General features: G+C 41.7%; 1 protein-coding gene across 3 annotated transcripts in view; it reads right to left on the reverse strand.

The window, feature by feature from the left end:
- LOC121199419 (disheveled-associated activator of morphogenesis 1-like) overlaps window positions 1–9,179 on the reverse strand; it is a 45,926-nt gene extending 36,747 nt beyond the window's left edge. For 2 of the 3 annotated variants that reach the window (XM_041064070.1, XM_041064071.1), the window contains exon 1: window positions 9,054–9,179. The gene's annotated coding sequence lies outside the window, so the exon portion shown is untranslated. Of the gene's footprint in view, window positions 1–8,987 lie in introns of all 3 variants that reach the window. The other variant, XM_041064072.1, reaches the window with a different exon arrangement.
- Between the last annotated feature and the right edge of the window lie 1,963 nt (window positions 9,180–11,142).

Below are 11,142 nucleotides of genomic sequence, written 5' to 3' on the forward strand. Positions count from 1 at the left end.
TACGGTGGAGGTAGCATATAAACAAACAGACAAACAAACAAATCAAGTAGAGTAGTGTTAATCCAACATAATCCAATCAGAATCCAGTCTGCTCTGGCTGAAGACTGCTTCAAAGCACTGTGTGCATATCAGCTAGTGTCACACACGGATGCTCTGAGAATTAGTTCAGCAGACTAAATCCAAGAGAAAAGGTCCGAGGTCTCGGGCTCATCTTTGACCGCCAACACGAATGTGAGACTGGCTTATGGCCAGTCAGACGCATGACTGACACAGAGGCAAAGTCTAAGGTGAAAGCAAGCCAGCTTGCAGTGCACGTCCATCTTGCAAGGCCGAGTTACAAGCTGCTTATCTCAAAGTGTGTCAAAATCTTGAAGGGGTGGGGGGGGGGGGGGGGGGGGGGGCAGCCAGCAGAAGCAAAATATTTATGTTAGGAAAATCACCTGAGTAGCGCAAACCAAGAACTGGGCAGTGCAATGAAAAAAAAAACAAACCAAAGTAGAAACTGCAGAAAAGGGATGTTTGTGGACATTACCAAGGACACCTGCTGTTTAACAGGATCGACCTGACAGCCTCTGGCCTGTGGCATCTCAGCTATTATCTGCGCAAAGCAAATTGCTGGGACACAAACAACACTTTGCTCAGGGAAGCAGTTTTAATATTGAAACGCTGGGACTGTTTGTTAAGTAATTATTTAGTTATAATCTGCAAATATCACTGTAATTTCCCCCCAAAAAACACACAGATGAAACTTTAAAACACCCCCAAATTACACTGAAATTTCAGGGTTAGAGCACTGAAAGATGAACCAGTTGTTCTAATGGATCACCAATAAATCATAACACTGGTAAAAGTATAACAAGTTACATAACTGTGAGAAAAGAAAGAAATATGGACGTGGACAATGGTCGCCACTAAGAGCTGAAATACAATCACTCCCAAGGAACACTTAGCTGTTGACGCAGCTGGTTTCGTCTGACTGCATAGCTGTTTTGACGGCTTCTCTCTACAGTAATGTTATCACACAGATACGTTATACTGTGGGAACCTGCTCGTAGTAGCAGCAACCTAAAACCCTGCCCAGGGGAACCAGGACATCTTCTGTTCCTGGAGGGAAGTAGGTGGCTACAGTGACTATATGTCACATAAACAGGAAACATTTGCCAATGCATCGTATCAGGAAAGAATGAAGATGGCAGTTTCAGTCTGTAACCAGGCAGCGATTCATTACTTTGGGCTTTCATAAATGTTATTTGTAAGCAGCCACAATGTGCTTCACAACAAAACAACAAAGAAACAAAGACGCTTTTTAAAAACAATCATGATTTCTACAAATTCAATAAGAGCGTGCGTGACTGACATTACCGGCCTCAGTGACGTCAGCTCGGTTAATGGTAAATTACATTACCATGGCAAAAATACAGATGACATGATCAATGAGGCCAAGAGGTATGTAAAGGACATATAGAGGGAACATGATAAACCAGGGCAAGCATGTATTTCCCTATATTATGCAGAGGATTATCTCGACTCTAAGCAGGCCGCTCCATCCATGATCAGGACTTAAATTTTTACCCAACTCTTACTCCAACTCTGCGTCAGTGCTGTTGTAAACTTCTGAATTGATAAAGTTGCATCAGTTCATGAATGACAGAAGGATAACAGGGGTAGCCTAAACATATTTTTCTGTCCTCGCTCTTCCGCTCGACAACTTGTCAGAACTTGAGCCAGCTTTCTGGAGGGCGGGGCGGCATTTTAAGAGCAGGATAAAGCATGCCGTGCTCTGGCACAGTCTGCTGCTGAATCTGATATCTGTCTGCTGTTTCAAGGCTTGTTACACATGCGTTGGTTTGTGTCTGAGGAAGAAACATGTTGGTATCTGACCTGCTCCAGTAGAAGAAATGAATCAAACATGAAGCAAAGCATATTCTGCGAATCTGCATGGCATTCCTAAAAAGCACTGTTAAGATTCCTAAAAGCCTGAAATCAGAAAATCAAAAATGCAATTTGTCAGGTCATCAAGGTCTGTGGGAACAAACGTCAAAACAAGCTTTATATTTTGGTGTTACAGATCGAAATCAGAGGACAAAGTCTGCACCCTGGAAAAAAATACCAGGTACTGCCACAATCGCCTTTTCAATCTTTTGAGACAAATTCTAAAAAGTGCCCTGATAACATATGACACACAGGAAATGTTCTGAACTCTAGTATTTAATACTTGAAATAATGTTCAGTGGCTAACAAAGCTAAGTTGATGAGCGTGATAAGGTTCACTTTGTTGAACATGTGTCAGTTTACCGTAATTGGGCTACCATTACCATAACTACAAGTAGCAGCCTGAACTGATGGGTGTACAGAATTTGCTGTCAGACAAAATGCTGGCATCCAACCAAGCTGGGATCTTTCCTGCAATAATATTGCATAAAAAAAAAAGATAAATGGCTCACAGACCCACCAAAACTGCAAACTCATAGAAAATTCTTATTTCCAGCATCTCTGCTTTGGGAGTTGACAGTAATAATGTGACCTAGACAAAGGGAACAGGGGCAAGCAAGGATTGAAACATGAATCCCTCCTGGCCCATAAAACCCCCTCCTACCCTCCCAAACCAACATCTCGGTTATGGGACTCCCCCACACACATACACACACACAGGACAGGAACCACATGCTCCTTTTATTTGAACCACAGCGTGGCTTCACTCTTTCCACATCTTATGGCTGGAGGCACACAAGTGATTAATTTTGATGCTTATTGTCATGATAATCTGAGGTTTGCCTCAGCTCTCAGTCTGGCAGGAGAACAGTCACTTTCTAACTTTGTTAACTACAACTGACTCCAATCTTGAGGAGGAAAAGCAAAGCGAAGCTATTAATTAAACAATACAAAAGCTGAAAAAAATTAAGTGATTAAAGGACTTCAGTTAGAAACAAAACCAAGAAAGAAAGCAAGTATAAATGTAGCCTATACTATAACAGCCTGAGACAATTATGTGACAATTATGACACTCCACATAACAGGCACTCAACCAGGAAAAACAATTTCCTAAATTTGAAATGTTTAATAGTGTGCTGTGCATTTAAAACTGTGTTGAACTGGGAGAAGGAACAGAACTTAAACTTTTTAGCTCTGAGTAAATCTTGTCTTTATATATATATATATATATATATATATATATATATATATATAGGCCAGCATGTGACAAAAAACGATTGCTCTGTTCTCCATATATATTTAATCATGTGTAAGAGGAGATGTCACTCATTCCATAATAGAATTGGCTTGCGGTTGTACTGTCTATGAGACATTTGAAGAGTAATGGCAAACGTACACAATTTGTCATATCCATTTAAAGGTAATATTTCATAATTCTGGTGTTTGTTGAAGCACTATTCATTTGTCTTGTCACTCGATTTGTAGGGTTTCTGTGCTGCATTTTACACTCACAGCTACATCATTACTGTAAAGTCTTTACCTCTTTAAACAACCTCGACTATCTTGGCAGGACTCAGAAGTAGCACAGCATGTACCGCGTTCTCAAGAGTACAACTGCAACAAGTTCAGATCGGCCCAAAAAATAATTTCATAGGTCACCCAGTTCTAGTTATAGAACCATAAGGCTGCAGATCAAGGCTTGTCTCTCTGGAGGGGGAGCCTGCTCAGTGAAGGTAAGTCTTTGCCGCAACAACCAGCAACTGGGCTGCACAACACAACTAATAATTACACTGGTTTCAGAGGATGGAGGCTGATGCGCCAACTTCTGCAAGCATGTTAGGATTTACACTGAACTCTAACTGGAACATATGGCCCTGCAGATTGTATATTCTTATTAATTAGAAAGTATAAATGACAGCAAATAAAAAGGTGACAGTGCATAACATCTGCAAGGACCATGAGAGTTTTCCCCATCTTTTTTTTGTTATAGTTTTAGTTCAAATCATCTAGTAGCTGTGATGCATTTTTAATTGCTAATAAAACTGGGGAAAGAGTGAATGACTCGCCATGAAGGATCCATTACTCACCAAAGGCTCTGAAAGCTGTCAGCCTAAAGCCCATTAATTAAAAATCTGCCACCACTGAGTGGCTGAGCTGGAAACAGGGTGCACCGCTCTTTCACCTCCGAACAATCAGCAAGGTCAAGAGTCAACGGTCTTGGGAGTGGACAAGCAGTGTGCAGTCATTGGGTCAGTATCTAAACTCATCTGCCAACGTAAAGGTTTAGCTTGTGTTTTTGTGTTTTAACTGAAAAGGTGGCGGAAGAAAAAAATAGACCCATGAGTATGAAATATGAAAAGATCTATTTTCTGTTTTGCTAAAAAAAAAAATGGAATCAAATAGCATAAAAGAAGAACTCAGTTCAAGCTAAAGTTAACAAGACTAAGAAAATACAATATACTGTGTGTGTTTTAGTCTAAAAACGATGCCAGTTTTCACATTCTTTCCAAGAAAAAAATGAAAAATAAAAAATCTAAATGACCACATCAGCAGCTATGGTGATCCACAGTTGACCTCAGTAAATTGTTTAGCTGAGGTGGTAAAATCCTGCTATGATATCTTTCCCTAAACAGAAGCTGCACAAAATATAATGGCTTTTCCTTTATGAAATCATACCTCTGTTCTTAGGGTTTATGTTTTACTTCACAAATATTGACACTTTTTTAAATAGATGCTGGTTCTGCTGGTTTCAGGCGAGGTTGGTTTATACTCTCTACAACTTTTTGTAACAAGCTGAGAAATTTTCCAGCTCAGCCACAAAGGAACAATCCTCAAAATGTGAGGTTGGGTCTTGGGTGTGGCCATCAATGTCTATCTAAGGCCCAGCTGTCCCAACAGCGAGGACAAGTGCAAAGCTAGGCCAGACTGGGGGCAGGGTGTGGCATGGCAGGGGTGCCATGGTAACAGAGCAGGCCTCGACAGAGAAGAGATGCTAAATGAAGCTATTGTCTGGCCCAAGTGAAGCACACCGCACAAAGAATGGCACATTCAAACAGTCATACAGGCTTATTGTTGGGGCGGCCAGCAGAGCGCTGCACATTCACAGTTCATCCCACAGGATCCACTACACATCATACAGAGAGAGCTCCATCTGAGAACATGAATCTGTGACACCAGCAGAACCAGCAGGAACGATACTGACTTGGAGAACCCTCCCCCCCCGAACAATTCAGGGACTTTTTAGGTCACTTCATCAATAAATATCACTGAACTAGTCCAACTGAAAATGGTTGCTCCAGCTCACTGCTGGAACTGATGCGTCACATTCTGATAGCCAGAACACTTTCCTCTTGTACTTCATTACTGTGCATCGAGTAGAAGTGAAGCAATTAGTCAATACACACAAAAATAATCAGCCATTATTTTGAGAATTTAATCATTGTTCCAGTCACCTTTCCCAACCGTTTCTCTGGCTTCAGCTTCTCAACTATGAAGATCTGGAAATTACAAAATGTAAGAATTAGTTGTTAGATGGAGCTGTAATGTGGAGTAGATGTGGTGAAAAAAGCCTCAATCATGGTGCATGCACTTATTTTTTTGGGTTTTAGCTAATTCAGTTAAATACTTGACAAATGAGGTTCATCATCAGATTCATGTAAAAATCATTATAAAAAAAAAACTCCAGCACTGACATAAAGCACTTCTTCACACTGATTCGCAGTGTTTCCCACAATGCCCTCATACATGCAGAGACATTAAAGGCAGACACACCCCGGTATAAATGGTATGGCAAAATCACTGACAGAAGACATATTTATGTTCTCTCATGACACATGAGCCGTGTTTATATATACACATAGTCATATTGCTCTGACATTGCATAGAGGGAAGAGCAGAAAAGGAATGAAGATGTGAGACCTGCAGCATGAGTCAATATTAACTGTGGTATGTATGCAAACTGGATTTGCCACCTTCTCAAACCATAACCATTCTTTAAATGACAGTACCAATTTACTATACTTAGGTATTTCCAGTGGGTAAACATCTACTAAAGGCGTAAATAATAAATAGACACTAACATATATCCAATGCATGTGAAATAGTTAAACAGATTTCAACAGCGCATGATTCACAGTAATAACATTTTAAAAAGGCAGAAAGCTGATATAACAATTGAGATCTTAAATAAGGATGAACACTTTCATTATTCTCACAGGAAAACAGTCATTACAAGGCTGTGGTTCAGCACCACAACATCCAGAAACCATGCTGACATATGGTGGTCTCAGGGGCTCAGCTGTGTTACAGCCACTCCTAAATGACACCCACCATTGAAAAAATAATTAGTCTATACCTCCCCCCCTGTTGTTGGTGCTGCTGTTTACTCTTTCACTCTGTAGTGTTTAATATGAGCCAGCCAGGGACACTGCCCCCCCCCCACCCCGCTACATTGCCAGTCCTGTGAAATGTAACACTCTGCTCATTAACCCAGTTCCCCAAGAGAGCTTCAGGAGTGTTTGTGTGTGCTGATGGACAAAGAAGGAGGCACAATACACTGCCACTGTTTATGAACTGGTAGCTTTGATGTTGATGCTTTGCTCTGTGGAGCAAGAACTGAACAGAAGACGTTGCCAGTTTTCATGTATCAGTTCATGTGGATGATTAATCCATGACGGGGGCCGTCTTATCTATCATCAAATACTTGCTAATGCTCTCAATGCCAGCTGTATAGCAGTTTTCCACAGCCATTCGCTGACATATTCAGATGTCAGTGGATGGTGGAAGAACAACAGGAATAGTTGCGCTCTAAGATAAGTCGGATTTTATTCATTTCCTTGAACATCACTGAAGCACAGCCTGCTGCCAGAGTTTATAGTGGCCACCACTGAGGAAACAATGCTTCACAAGTGCCGACTGAAGCTGAGTCACAATGCAAAAGTCAGTTTCACCGGGGACACTTTCTGTTCAATTCTGTTTCCGACGGCAGCACAGAGCGTGTTCGTGTCTGTGACAACGGGCAGATGATGTGAAACATCAACAAACAGCCAGTGCCAACAAAAACAAGATGGTAGTTGCCTGTAGCCGAAGGCTCTGCTTGCGTAGAGGAAGCAACATGATAATCTGTCACCTCCTAAAGGTGACTGGCATAGCTGCTAACAGCAACTAATAAGCAGAACTCACGCAGGAAAACTATTGTTCATTTGCTGTGTGTTGCCAAGATACACGCATTGCTTATTGTGTTTGCTCATCAGTCAGGCAATAGGACATGATAAGGACTCTAGGCTACCAATGAAGTAAACAGCCGTTTTCACCATTCACCATGCACATTAGGCCTTTTCCACAGCAGATGTCCTGACATATCACAGTAGGAGAATTCTGTGTAATTAATATATAATAATAGTTTTATTGAGAAAAGAACATAAAAGCCAATACTTAGATGTCTGTGATAAGTCTGTATCAGCCTATGGATACATATCGGCCAAGGCCAAAGCTTAAAGGACAAATCTTTTGGGAGAGCATGCAGTTACAACACCGACTGATCATCTGCAATGTGCACCTATTCAGAAAAACAAGACACGCAATTCAAACGTCAGGGCCTGTCAATGCTGATCTGCAGTCAGCCAACTCCCTGTCTGAGCATTAACGCTGTGGACAAAATAACAGCACGGAACATCGTGTAAAGCTTCTCCCATGTTTACAGTGAAAACACGCCTGCAGATAACACCACAGCAGTAAGCCATCTCACAAGGCAGCAGCCCATTACAAGCACATACAGGCCCCTCAATGATTTAGAGCATTTTAATGCTCGGGAATGCAAACCTTCTCTGATAAGCACCCAACTGGGTATAAGCCTACCACTGGAACGATTATACTGTGATAATCTCTGTGTTGTGTTCTCCGACTGACCTGTAACTTTGTGGCTTTCACAAGAGAGCCATTCCACTTCTCTGCGGTACAATTGAATATTAACTCAGAACAGGTGAAGTATCATGTGTCCGAAAGCTCCACAGGCCAGTCCTTTTCATCAGGGGTAATGTGACATCTGGGCCTGTTATGAGGGCCAAGCAACTGTATGTAATCTCAGGTAATCAATCAAGGACGATTGAATGGTATAGTACTCGGACATGGGAAGAGATGATCAGGACTGAGTATCAACAGAAACAAGGTTTGTTCAAGGTTCTGTGCAAACTTTAAGTACATTTTAAAACTCAAAACAATCCACACAAAAAATTGTAAAAGCAAGTTAAAAGTGGTGTTGTGTGCTTACAGATTCCAGCCTCACATATAAACTGGCCATGCAGACATACTGGACAGTATTACCTGATCGCAGACATATATATATATAGCTATGCCCATAATCGAGTAGTGGTGAGACTACACTGCGGACACTAGGTCTAACCATTAGCCAAAGTTACCATTTGCATCCCATTCTAACATTAACACCATATCCATCCATATACATTAACAACTATCCACCTTTAAGCATTGTGTAATATTTTACTGTAAAGAACCAAGAACCTCAAAAGATATGAAAATGGAAGTGACCTGGTTTTCACTTGCATAAAGCATTTACACACCTCTCATGTGCAGCCTACATTGATAGAAATGACCTTTGAACTTTTTTCTCACTTTTCTGAGGGGACCACGCACTGGGATTCTCTCAGGGGGACCATGGATTTCCCTGGATCCCGGTTCAGAGAGTCATTTCTCGTTTCCCTCATACAAATGTTTCAGATGGAGTGTAAGCCGCTGGGAGTGTGGTCGGACAGGTCACCGAGAGCCGCAGACAGAGAGAGACAGAGCTGACAAAACAAAACAAAACAAAACAAACAAAAAACAATTTGCAAAACAGATGCAAATGTCAACAGACTCCTGTGCGGATCAGGTTTAGGTCACTGAAGCCCTGTGCAGAATTTAACGCAAAATGAACGAAAAGACGCAAAAACTCGCCGCAGCTCACGATGGCTGTCGTATTGACCGGCCACGGCGTTACGGTCACCCCCAACAACACAGCAATCAAACGGCCCGGTGTGTGTGTGTGTGCGTGTGTTTACCCGTTCACGTGGGTAATTGTTTCAACCGTCACGGTGGGAGATCTGATGAAAAGACACCGTCCTTACCTCGTCCCGTTGAACATTTTGCTGGTCAACTGTGTCCACAAGTTAATGAAGTGAGTAGGAAAAAGTGGAGCGGCAGGGAAAACACAGAGTCCAGACGGCAGGCTGTGGATTCTACCGACTGGTTGGTCCGGGCTGCTCGTGATGTCATTGGTTTACTCGAGCAGTTAATGCGCATGAGCCGACCTTTGTTAATCCAGTGCTTCACGGATGTTGTAGTGTGGGATCGAAACAATGCTCTGCAAAGGACACATTAAAAAAAAAAAATAAAAAATGCCGGTGTGCATGTGACCAGAGCGAAACTTGTTTTACGTGCTTTTCAGCTGTTCACCTTCGAGTGGAGATGGTTTGTCTCTGTGTGTCTTTTCCTCAAAAATGCTTTAGACTTTACATCAGAGCTGACATGATTAGTCGATCAATTGATTGGTGCACTGATAGAAAAAATAATTTAACGCCAGGTCTTTTTCATGATTAATAGTTTAAATATTTTTAAGTTTTTATTATTATTATTATTCATAGCCCATAGACCCAATGTAAACTGGATTGCTGTGTCAAGGCCTTGCTACTACTAAACCACTAAACACTTATGAGGCAAAGTTTGCCCTGAGAGCTATTGGTAATCAAATGTAGCTATGGCTATATCCAAAAAGGTGTAGGATATCTCCATCCAGTGACTGAACAGGTATAAACATCCACGTTATGATAGTTATGGGGTTGTGCACTATGCTATAACTAATAGGTTTATATTTACGTCTAAGCTTGTATCTGTATTGCCAAAGAGTTTTCTACAGAGACCTCCAGCTCTACCTGCCGCTACCTAAGTTCTTGCTGTAGTCTACAGACAGTAAGTAAGGAGGTGAAGCCAAGGCCTCTTCCCAAGGTGGAGGTGGCACCTTGGATGAGAGTACCTGACAGATGGATATCTGGCTACATACCACGTGAAGTAAGAACATGAACAAGCTCTTTGTGAAAACCAGCAGGCTCTCACTTAAGATAGTCAGATGTAGTAGTTGCCATGGAAAATGATTTGGTGCCCCCTGGTGGTGTAAAGGTAAACTGCATAACACGACTGAGTTGATACACAGCATAAACGCACTGTTGACGCTTTCCTGGTACATCAGTAAAGAATTGTAATTTATCACAGGTGTCCGGCCTCATTAGGAAGGAACTTTTCCTGCTCTGAAGCGACTCACCAGTTTGTAGATCCTGTGCTCCACCATGTCAGTGATCTCCTTGTTGATGGTGTAGTGTCCATGGGTGTAGAAGTTAGCCATATCCTCCTTGCCAGTGATCAGCTGTTCAGGGTAGAGCAGCATCCGGTAAGTTTCAGTGCATACCTGGTCTGAGGAGACAAGTTAAATCAAAATGACTCAAGGGTTTAACTAACCAATTCAAGCAGCAACTATGGTCTATAATTATATATTTAATCATAAATTTACAGATGACAGCGAGCTCCAGATCTACAAAGACAGTTTTAGGGACATGCTCTCTGACTCCAGTCTCTCTGAAGAAGGTGCTGGAGGAATTAACTCCTCCCCCAAAGGTCCTGTCACTGGGCATCTGACCATCAGGTTGAATCTCATGTTCCAGGGAGTAAAGTTCCCAGAAGCCAGTGCCAATCAGGACACCAGCTTGACCTGTGTGCACTGAGAGGTGCACAAAGGCAATTTCTAACATTTTGCAAGTCCATACTAATCAGATGCTTTAACTTATTCATCCCATGTTTAAGTCAGATAAAAAGCCAAGATTCAGTTGTGGGGGAAAATGCAAATCTCTTGATGAACTGACTCTGTTAATCAAGCAAGACAGACTTAGCCTTATAAAACCATATGAAACCGACTGTAATATAATATATTCACTGGAATAAAACTGAAAACATTTATCTCTCTAATGTTGTGTGTGATTATAGTCGATTATGTGCCTGAACTCATACTGACATCTGAGGCTTTGTCCAGACTGCAGGCAAATCCAATTTGTTTCTCAAATCAGATCCTCAGGACAGTCTGTCCGCACTGTTATTTGCAAGTGATCAGATCAGATTTGTGAGTCCAGACATCACCAACCTTTCTGCGTGAGTTGCCATGGTAATGCA

Source organism: Toxotes jaculatrix, chromosome 19 (assembly GCF_017976425.1).
Source record: "Toxotes jaculatrix isolate fToxJac2 chromosome 19, fToxJac2.pri, whole genome shotgun sequence".
NCBI lineage: Eukaryota > Metazoa > Chordata > Actinopteri > Toxotidae > Toxotes > Toxotes jaculatrix.